Source organism: Nymphaea colorata, chromosome 3 (assembly GCF_008831285.2).
Source record: "Nymphaea colorata isolate Beijing-Zhang1983 chromosome 3, ASM883128v2, whole genome shotgun sequence".
Taxonomy (NCBI): Eukaryota; Viridiplantae; Streptophyta; class Magnoliopsida; order Nymphaeales; family Nymphaeaceae; genus Nymphaea; species Nymphaea colorata.
Genome location: NC_045140.1, coordinates 28,631,200 through 28,641,199, shown reverse-complemented (window position 1 = coordinate 28,641,199; position 10,000 = coordinate 28,631,200).

The following is a 10,000-nucleotide window of genomic DNA, read 5'->3' as shown; positions in this document are numbered from 1 at the left end:
CTTTGTGAAGTTAACCCTAAGTTGTTAATGATTTTTGGACAAAGTTTCTAATAGAAACAGGTTTCTCTTCACCCGCGCGTTTCTTGCGCCTCCATCTTCTTCTTCCTCCTCATTTCTGTGTGAAGCATCTGAGGTTCTTCTCCAGCCTCCTCAGATTCATCAATGGCGGATTGGCAACCCGACATTATCCCACACCCTCCGCTGGTTTTCTCTACTAGGAGGTGAAACGAAGCAAGCAGCCGGCGGGTTGTCTTCTTCATCGTCTACCCGAGCAGAAGCAAAGGTGAATGCCGTGCGGACTCCTCAGCCACAGGGGTGTCGAGAGGCGTCATCCACCATCCGGAAGGCATTCTCCAGCCTTCGCGCAATGCCTACACGGCGGTGTGAAGATCTGAGATGCATTTGATCGTCCGTTCAGCAGAAATACAGCTAAGTGTGTTTTTCCAGCGTCATTTCCTCTTGTAGTGACTGTAAATCGCCTCCCCAATTCGTTTGTATGCCGTGGGATCCTTCTGGAATCCGTGAGGATGATCTGAAGAAGGATCGAAGCGAAGGAGGATGGGTTTGGGGGTCGTTTGGAGGATGATCGAGCCTCTTTTTGAGCATTCGGTTGAAACAGGCCTACCACAGCCAGTCTCAATCCGAGCTTAAATCGAAGGGTCAATCGGCCATAACTTTTGGGGGTTTTGATACTGTTCGCTTCCCACCGAACCAAGCTTTCTATAGGAAGTGGAATCGCGTCAATCCGTTCAGTATTGAGTGAGTTACGAGCTTGAGAAGTCGGAGTAGGTTCTGTCACGCAGTTCCGCCGACCAGTTCCTGTTTCCGGCGACATTTCCGGCGATCCAACCGTTGGATCTTCACGATTCCGGTGCCATTAGATTCCCAACATCCCTGAGATCATCTCCACCAACTTTGACGTCGATCGGACTGTAGATGGCGTTTCTGGAGGCGACGGTCTGAATCTGGCGGGAATCGGCGGCGAGCATCCCTGTTTCTCCGCCACAGGCGGCTGTAACCCAATATTCGCTTAGAACATTGGGAATGCAGCATCACCGGGTGATCTATTGACTTTAGCTTGTTCCAAATTTAATTATCTGTCGATTGCAAGTGGTTTCATCTCTTGATTTGATCGCATTGAGGCGGAGTGGCGATTTGAAGACCTGTGGCTGTTCTTCTGCACGACGGCTCTTCCTGAAACAGGCGACAGAACTACAGCGACTTTGAGGGATCAACGACTGGGGTCTAGACAGCTCAGATTCAGCTCAAATTTGGAGCGTCTACTCCTTGGCTAGTGGTCTTGCTACAGTCCAAATTTCAGGATTTTTGGAGGTGTCTATGAATTGTTATGATTTTTCCATCGAAGACCTCTCCAGCAGTCCTGAAGCTGTTCTGCGCCTGATACATTTCTGAACGAAGGACAGAACGTGCGCGATTTTCAGAGCTCAACGACCTGGCCTTAAACTCGTCGGATTTGGCTCAAACTTGGAGCGTCCACTCCTGAGGATGTCTACTTGTTGCTGACCAAGTTTGGGGATTTTTGGAGACTCCTGTGATTTTATACGAATTTTAGACTGGAGGCCACTCTCTGCCAGCGCCTGAACCTGTCTTCTTCGTTTTCCAGAACAGAGGCCAAGCCTCGACGCTACCCCGATCTCGTTTTCTTCGATATTGGGGAAACGAGTATCTCTGGTGATTTCAGCTCCTTGAATCCCTTGTTTTCCTTTGATTATATCCTGGATTTGATCGTGCTTGCACTTGTTTTGGCGGAGCATACCCCTGCTGCAACGAGGATGGGCTGCAACCTGTTAGCATAGACTGCAACAGTCCGTGAGCCGCAACCTTGGAGTTGAAGGGTGCTCGTCGACACCAGTTCGACGCCTGCTTCCCCCTTAACAGAATACAAAGAGGGGTTTAGATCGCATCTTGTGAGGCATTTCATACTTTGGCTCTGTTGTTCGATTACTGTTTTGCTGTAACAGTAATCCGTGCTTCCCTTGTTGCTGAGGTGAACCGTGAGCCATCAAGCGACCGGTGAGTTGGGGTCGTGGAGCTTGCTGTCCAGCTTGGGCGAGGAGGCATTTGCTGAGTACCGAGGCTTAGTTTCTGGTTTTCCAGCCTCGGTGGATAGCTCGGACTAGCTCCGAGGAGGTTTGTACCCTGTCCCACTATAGCACGGGGAGGGTGTTCTTGCTTACAAACCCGCCTACACGGCGCGCGGCATAGTGAGGTCCTCGGAGGCTCGTTCAGCCGACGACACACCTCCTTGCGGCTTGGCCACCTAGGGGTTGAGGGTGTGGTTTGTGCGCTTAGGCATGTATGTTTTTGATGAATGCTTGGATGTGAATGTGGTTGAGTGAGGTGAGCGTTTAAGTTGTATCGTCGCGGTTGTATTAAGCCTTGAGCCCCTTAGCATTCTTGTAGTAGGATTGGCTATTTGGGTTCGGGAAACACTCTTGTAATTCTGTCCTAACTTGGGAAATTAAGCCGGGGTTGCTGTCCGGCAGGGAAAGAGTGTAAAGTCTTCTTAATACTTAGCCTATTCGGAGCCTGCCCCAAGAGATCTTGGGAAGGGAGTTCGGCATTCGGCAGCGAGCTTAGGCAGTCCTAGCCGGGTTCCCACCAGTTTGGTATCAGAGCACCTTGGGGCTGATTGAGCAGCTATGGCAAAGAAGAAGAACCAAGAGTTGAGCAACAGGAAATGGAATTGGGCGTCGAAGATGCAGCCACCGAATCAGTTCATGAGGGCAGCGGAAGGAATGAATCAAACCGAGAAAAGTTCTCACGGATAGAAACCGAACTTGAGGAAATGAGAGTAAGAATGAGTCGGCAAGACCAGCCATCACGTGTGGAAGAGAGGTTGTCTCGCTTTGAGGAAGCTATGATTCGTATGACTGATAACTTCACGCAAATAAGTCACCAATTGGGTTTCTTAACCGGCCGAATGAATAAAATGGACCAATTGTCAGAAAGTATAGAAGGGCTAAATCAAAGAATGGACCGTATGGAAAGATCCGTTAATCATGGGCACAACCGAGAAGATAAGGGAAAAGGACCTTATGAAGAGCCTCACACATCATATCAAGCTCCCAAAGAGCATGCCGCATCGAGTTTTGGAGGGATTAAAATTGGAAAAGATAATCAAGTTCCACCCAAAACCAATGAAGCTCACATGGGAAATAAAAAGACCATGGGAGTTAACATGGCAACTTGTTCCAAACCACTGGTAGACAATGATTTTGAAGAAATTTCAGATGAAGATAGTGAGAGAATCGGACAAAGAAGTGAGAAAAAGAGGGGCCAAAGGAACATAGAACCCAGATCCAACATTCGGGTTGACTTTCCTAAGTTTGATGGCAAAAACGCCCAAGATTGGGTGATTAAAGCGGAGCAATACTTTGAGTGCCAAGAAGTTAGGGAAGACAAAAAAATTACAACGGCCATGATCTACTTTGAAGGGGCAGCTATGAGGTGGTATCGGTCGTACAAGAGGAAAAACCCGGTCATGGTATGGGAAACGTTTTCAAATGCATTACTCGCTCGCTTTGGAGTCTCGTCATATACTAACTATCATGTGGAGCTCATCAACATGAAACAAATCACTACCGTGGAGGAGTTTCAAGGTCGATTTGAGGACATGTCATGTATGGTTGGAGATTGGCCCGAACCCGCACTCATAGGTGCATTCATGTCGGGATTGAGAGAGGATATTAGAATTGAGATGCTATCCGAGGAACATGTAGATTTAGACAGTTGCTTTGCAAGGGCACGAGTTATGGAGGAAAAACTCCTCAAACGGGCAGCGTATGAGAAATTCTCTAAGACCGGAGGATTCAACCAAAACAAAGGGAATTTCAACAGGCCTACTCCTAAACCACAGCCACAAGGGTTTCCAAAGAGGGATACACGTCCAGCCGTTAGGGACAATGTTCTGGTTCGTTACATCACCGCTAAGGAGAGGGATGAAAGGTTCAAAGCCGGGCTATGCGTGTCATGTGAGGAAAAGTGGTTCAAGGGACACAAGTGTAAAAGGTTTCAGCTAATGGTGGTTGTAGAGGATGAGGACGAAGTTGAGGTTTCAATCCCAGTTGAGGAAGAGCAACCAGTAGAACAAGAGTGCCCAACGGAAATTGAGAAGGTGGATGGGGTTCTTCACTCCATGAGGGACCCAAACCGTCCTAAAGCAATGCGTGTTCTTGGAACCATTCAAGGGCACAGAGTCACAATCTTGCTAGATTCGGGAGCAACTCATAATTTTATGAGTTTAGAAACGGCCAAGGATAGCGGATGCACATTGGAAGATCAAGCACCACTCACGGTCTTGGTAGGAGATGGAACAAGGCTACCTTGCGTCCACATTTGCCGAAACATGGATATAACCGTGCAAGGGATCCCATACAAGATAGATGTCTTAGTTCTTCCGATAAAAGGGATGGACCTTGTTCTTGGTGTTGATTGGTTAGAGACACTTGGGGGAATCTACTGGGATTTCTCCAAAATGAAGATGAGATTTGAGAGGGAAGGAGGAGATCAAGTGACACTCGAAGGAATCCAGCCCAACTTGGAACCGAAGGCAGCCATCAAGGCTCTCGTAGCTCAACAGCCAGCCCTCTGGCTGATATCGTTAGCCACTGATGTACCTCCAAAAGGGACAGAGACCGAAGTCATTCCCAAGGAAGTTCAGCAAGTATTGGATGGTTTTGAAGATGTCTTTTCTGAACCTAAAGGGTTACCTCCTCCAAGATCATACGATCACAGGATCGTCCTATCAAACGGGGCAGAACCGGTAAATGTTAGGCCTTATCGTTATGGGTTTACACAGAAAACGGAGATAGAGAGATTGGTAAAAGAAATGATTGAAGGGGGAATCATTCGCCCGAGTAGCAGTCCCTTCTCCTCTCCTGTTTTGTTAGTCAAAAAGAAGGATGAAACTTGGAGATTTTGTGTTGATTATCGGGCACTTAACGAAGTCACGATTAAGGACCGCCACCCTATACCCGTCATTGACGAACTCCTTGATGAATTGGCGGGCGCTTCCATTTTCTCCAAGCTTGACTTAAGGGCTGGTTACCATCAGATACGCATGGATAAGCATGACGTACCCAAGACTGCATTTAGAACTCACGATGGGCATTATGAGTTCTTGGTCATGCCCTTCGGATTAACCAACGCCCCGGCTACATTCCAACGATGTATGAATGATATTTTCAGACCACATCTGAGGGATTTCATTCTAGTTTTCTTCGATGACATTCTGGTTTACAGTCGATCATTAGAGCACCACATTGTCCACTTAAGGAAGACACTACAAATTTTGAGGCAGAATGAACTCTTTGCAAAAGCTTCTAAGTGCAGTTTCGGTCAAGAATCAATCGGCTATTTGGGACACATAGTGTCCAAGGAAGGTGTTAGAGCTGATCCAGAAAAGCTCCATGCCATGGAGCAATGGCCTTTGCCAAAAGACCCGAGAGGAATGAGAGGATTTCTAGGTCTTACTGGTTACTATCGAAGGTTTATTCAAGGCTATGGATCTATAGCCTCCCCTTTGACGAAAATGTTGAAGAAAGGGGAGTTCACCTGGACGGATCACTCAAGGGAAGCATTCGTAAAGCTTAAGGCAGCAATGTTAGCCGCGCCCGTGCTAACCTTGCCAGATTTTTCACTTGATTTCGTGGTGGAGACGGACGCAAGCGACGTTGGTGTTGGGGCTGTCCTCAGCCAAAAGGGCCACCCAATAGCCTACATGTCCAAGGCTCTCACCCATAGGGCAAAGCCATTATCCACATATGAAAAGGAGTTATTTGCCATCGTGTTGGCCGTGGAGAAATGGAGGCCCTACCTCATCGGGCGCAAATTCATTGTGAGAACGGATCATAGTAGTTTAAGGTATATGCTCAAACAAAGGGTCTCAACGCCTACTCAACAAAGATGGCTCGCCAAGCTATTGGGTTACGATTTTACAATCGAATACAAGAAAGGAACCGAAAACTCGGCGGCTGATTCGTTATCGAGACTTGGAGAGCAATTTCTAACCTTGTCCGTTCTGGAAACCGATTTGTGGCAGCGATTGGTCATTGAGCAAGAGGCTGATGAAGGTTTGAGACTACTTAGAGCATCGGTTCAGCAGAATCCGGGATCAATCCCAAACCATGGCATGAAGGGGAACGTGCTTTACCGAAAGGGCAAAGCTGTGGTACCACGCGGTTCCTCCCTCAAAAAGGAGCTCCTATCACACTTTCATTGTTCAACCACCGCAGGTCACGAAGGCGTGGCCAAAACGCTTGCAAGGATCAAAACCCAATTTTGGTGGGAAGGTCTAAAAGGAGAAGTCAAAGAGTTTGTGAGGAGTTGTCAGATTTGCCAAAGGGAAAAGTATGAAGCAACCAAGCCACCCGGGCTGATGCACCCATTGCCAATACCTACAAAACCTTGGGCTGATGTATCAATGGATTTTATTGATGCAATGCCACGTTCGGAAGGAAAGGAAGCGGTGTTTGTAGTGGTGGACAGATTGACGAAATATGGGCATTTTGCCCCTCTTCCAAGACACTACAATGGGCCGTTGGTTGCCGGGATATACCAAGACTATGTCGGCAAACTTCATGGAATGCCGAGCACTATCGTTTGTGATAGGGATTCGATATTCCTTAGTGCGTTTTGGCGCGAGTATATGCGCATGGCTGGGACTTCATTGCATTTCAGTACAGCCCACCACCCGCAAACCGATGGGCAAAGCGAGGTGGTGAACAGGACACTAGAGACCTATCTGCGTTGTTTCGCGGGGGAACGACCGAACACTTGGGTTCGGTATCTTGCTTGGGCAGAATGGTCCTACAACACTAGTCTCCATTCCGGGACTAGTATCACTCCCTACGAGGCACTGTATGGGTGTCCTCCTCCACTCATTCCAAACTATGAAGTAGGGACAGCTCAAGATGATGAGGTGGACTGCACACTCCGTAATCGGGATGAGATCTTGACAGTTTTGAGGCAGCATATCGTAAGAGCCCAGAATCGAATGAAACAAACATATGATAAAGGCCGCAAAGATCGAGAGTTCAAGGTTGGGGACATGGCATGGTTGAAGAGGCTACCTATGCGACAAAAATCGTTGCTTGGACAGCCTTATTCCAAACTTTTACCCCGTTATTATGGGCCATTCCGGGTCTTGCAAAGAGTTGGCAAAGGAGCCTACAGGTTAGCACTACCACCCACCGCATTAGTCCATCCGGTCTTCCATGTAACTAGACTCAAGCCGCATTTTGGTCAGTTGCCAGAACTTATTGAACCTTTGCCAGATTTTCGGCCTAGACCGTATAGGATACTTCGTCACCGGCACCTGCAGAGAGAGGGGCGTCAGAGACATGAGGTTTTAGTTGAGTGGGACGGCCCAGATTCAGGTACATCATGGGAGCTATATGACAGGATTGTCCAGGATTTCCCAACTACTAGAGCTTGGGGACAAGCTCAGTCTCAGCGTGGTGGATCTGATACGGAACTCCCTAGGACTAGGCCGGGACTAGCCTTGATTGCTGCCGAATCCCATCAACTACCACAGGCCGATAGCGCTAAGCTTGTCTGCGCGAACCCTTTGTCGCCAGATGGGCATGAGAGACTTGGTAAGGGTGAGACTTGGCCACTGAGTGTAAGGGGCAGAGAGGCTTTACTAACTGTGAATGGTGCAGCTTGTAGCGCTAATAACGCCACACAAGGCCTAACGTCACACCAGGTAATCGTCGGAGGCATGCCACTGCCGGCCACAGGCGCAGCACAACTCCGGGGCACGGCCGAGCGCACAGCCGAGGGACATCGCCGACTACCGGGCATCGAGGACGCAGACGGGTGCCGCGCGCAGGAGAGCGTCGACGCTGGAGGTCACCTGGAGCATTGTGAGGTTGTAGCGAGCGAGGACGCTATCAGAGTGCACAGCGGAAACCTTAGAGAGGCTAACGAGCGGGCACCACCATCACCACTAGCAGCAGCAGCACTCGGGCGGGTGGCCGATCCTTGTTCCGAGGGTATCACGCACGGAGGTCATTCCAGCGAGGACAGCATTTTTCTTAGGGAGGCTAGCCGATGCAGTGAGCTGGAGTTGTCCGGGCCCAGCTGACCGACCTAGCCACACATGCCCAGTGGACCGAGACTGAGTTGGAGGAGTTTTCAGCCCCAAGCCGACCATTTCAGGCCGAGACGGAGTGATTACAGCATTACGGGTCAGTCGGAGCGGTTTTGACAGGATCCCGTCTTAGGACCCGATCCAAATCCAGCGTTTTTAGTAGGAACCGGTTTCATTTTTAGTTATGTTTCAGTTTTGTACCGACCCGGTTCGAGACATAGACCGAACCGAGTCATGCTACACTTTAAATAGTGTCTTTGTGAAGTTAACCCTAAGTTGTTAATGATTTTTGGACAAAGTTTCTAATAGAAACAGGTTTCTCTTCACCCGCGCGTTTCTTGCGCCTCCATCTTCTTCTTCCTCCCATTTCTGTGTGAACATCTGAGGTTCTTCTCCAGCCTCCTCAGATTCATCAATGGCGGATTGGCAACCCGACATTATCCCACACCCTCCGCTGGTTTTCTCTACTAGGAGGTGAAACGAAGCAAGCAGCCGGCGGGTTGTCTTCTTCATCGTCTACCCGAGCAGAAGCAAAGGTGAATGCCGTGCGGACTCCTCAGCCACAGGGGTGTCGAGAGGCGTCATCCACCATCCGGAAGGCATTCTCCAGCCTTCGCGCAATGCCTACACGGCGGTGTGAAGATCTGAGATGCATTTGATCGTCCGTTCAGCAGAAATACAGCTAAGTGTGTTTTTCCAGCGTCATTTCCTCTTGTAGTGACTGTAAATCGCCTCCCCAATTCGTTTGTATGCCGTGGGATCCTTCTGGAATCCGTGAGGATGATCTGAAGAAGGATCGAAGCGAAGGAGAATGGGTTTGGGGGTCGTTTGGAGGATGATCGAGCCTCTTTTTGAGCATTCGGTTGAAACAGGCCTACCACAGCCAGTCTCAATCCGAGCTTAAATCGAAGGGTCAATCGGCCATAACTTTTGGGGTTTTGATACTGTTCGCTTCCCACCGAACCAAGCTTTCTATAGGAAGTGGAATCGCGTCAATCCGTTCAGTATTGAGTGAGTTACGAGCTTGAGAAGTCGGAGTAGGTTCTGTCACGCAGTTCCGCCGACCAGTTCCTGTTTCCGGCGACATTTCCGGCGATCCAACCGTTGGATCTTCACGATTCCGGTGCCATTAGATTCCCAACATCCCTGAGATCATCTCCACCAAATTTGACGTCGATCGGACTGTAGATGGCGTTTCTGGAGGCGACGGTCTGAATCTGGCGGGAATCGGCGGCGAGCATCCCTGTTTCTCCGCCACAGGCGGCTGTAACCCAATATTCGCTTAGAACATTGGGAATGCAGCATCACCGGGTGATCTATTGACTTTAGCTTGTTCCAAATTTAATTATCTGTCGATTGCAAGTGGTTTCATCTCTTGATTTGATCGCATTGAGGCGGAGTGGCGATTTGAAGACCTGTGGCTGTTCTTCTGCACGACGGCTCTTCCTGAAACAGGCGACAGAACTACAGCGACTTTGAGGGATCAACGACTGGGGTCTAGACAGCTCAGATTCAGCTCAAATTTGGAGCGTCTACTCCTTGGCTAGTGGTCTTGCTACAGTCCAAATTTCAGGATTTTTGGAGGTGTCTATGAATTGTTATGATTTTTCCATCGAAGACCTCTCCAGCAGTCCTGAAGCTGTTCTGCGCCTGATACATTTCTGAACGAAGGACAGAACGTGCGCGATTTTCAGAGCTCAACGACCTGGCCTTAAACTCGTCGGATTTGGCTCAAACTTGGAGCGTCCACTCCTGAGGATGTCTACTTGTTGCTGACCAAGTTTGGGGATTTTTGGAGACTCCTGTGATTTTATACGAATTTTAGACTGGAGGCCACTCTCTGCCAGCGCCTGAACCTGTCTTCTTCGTTTTCCAGAACAGAGG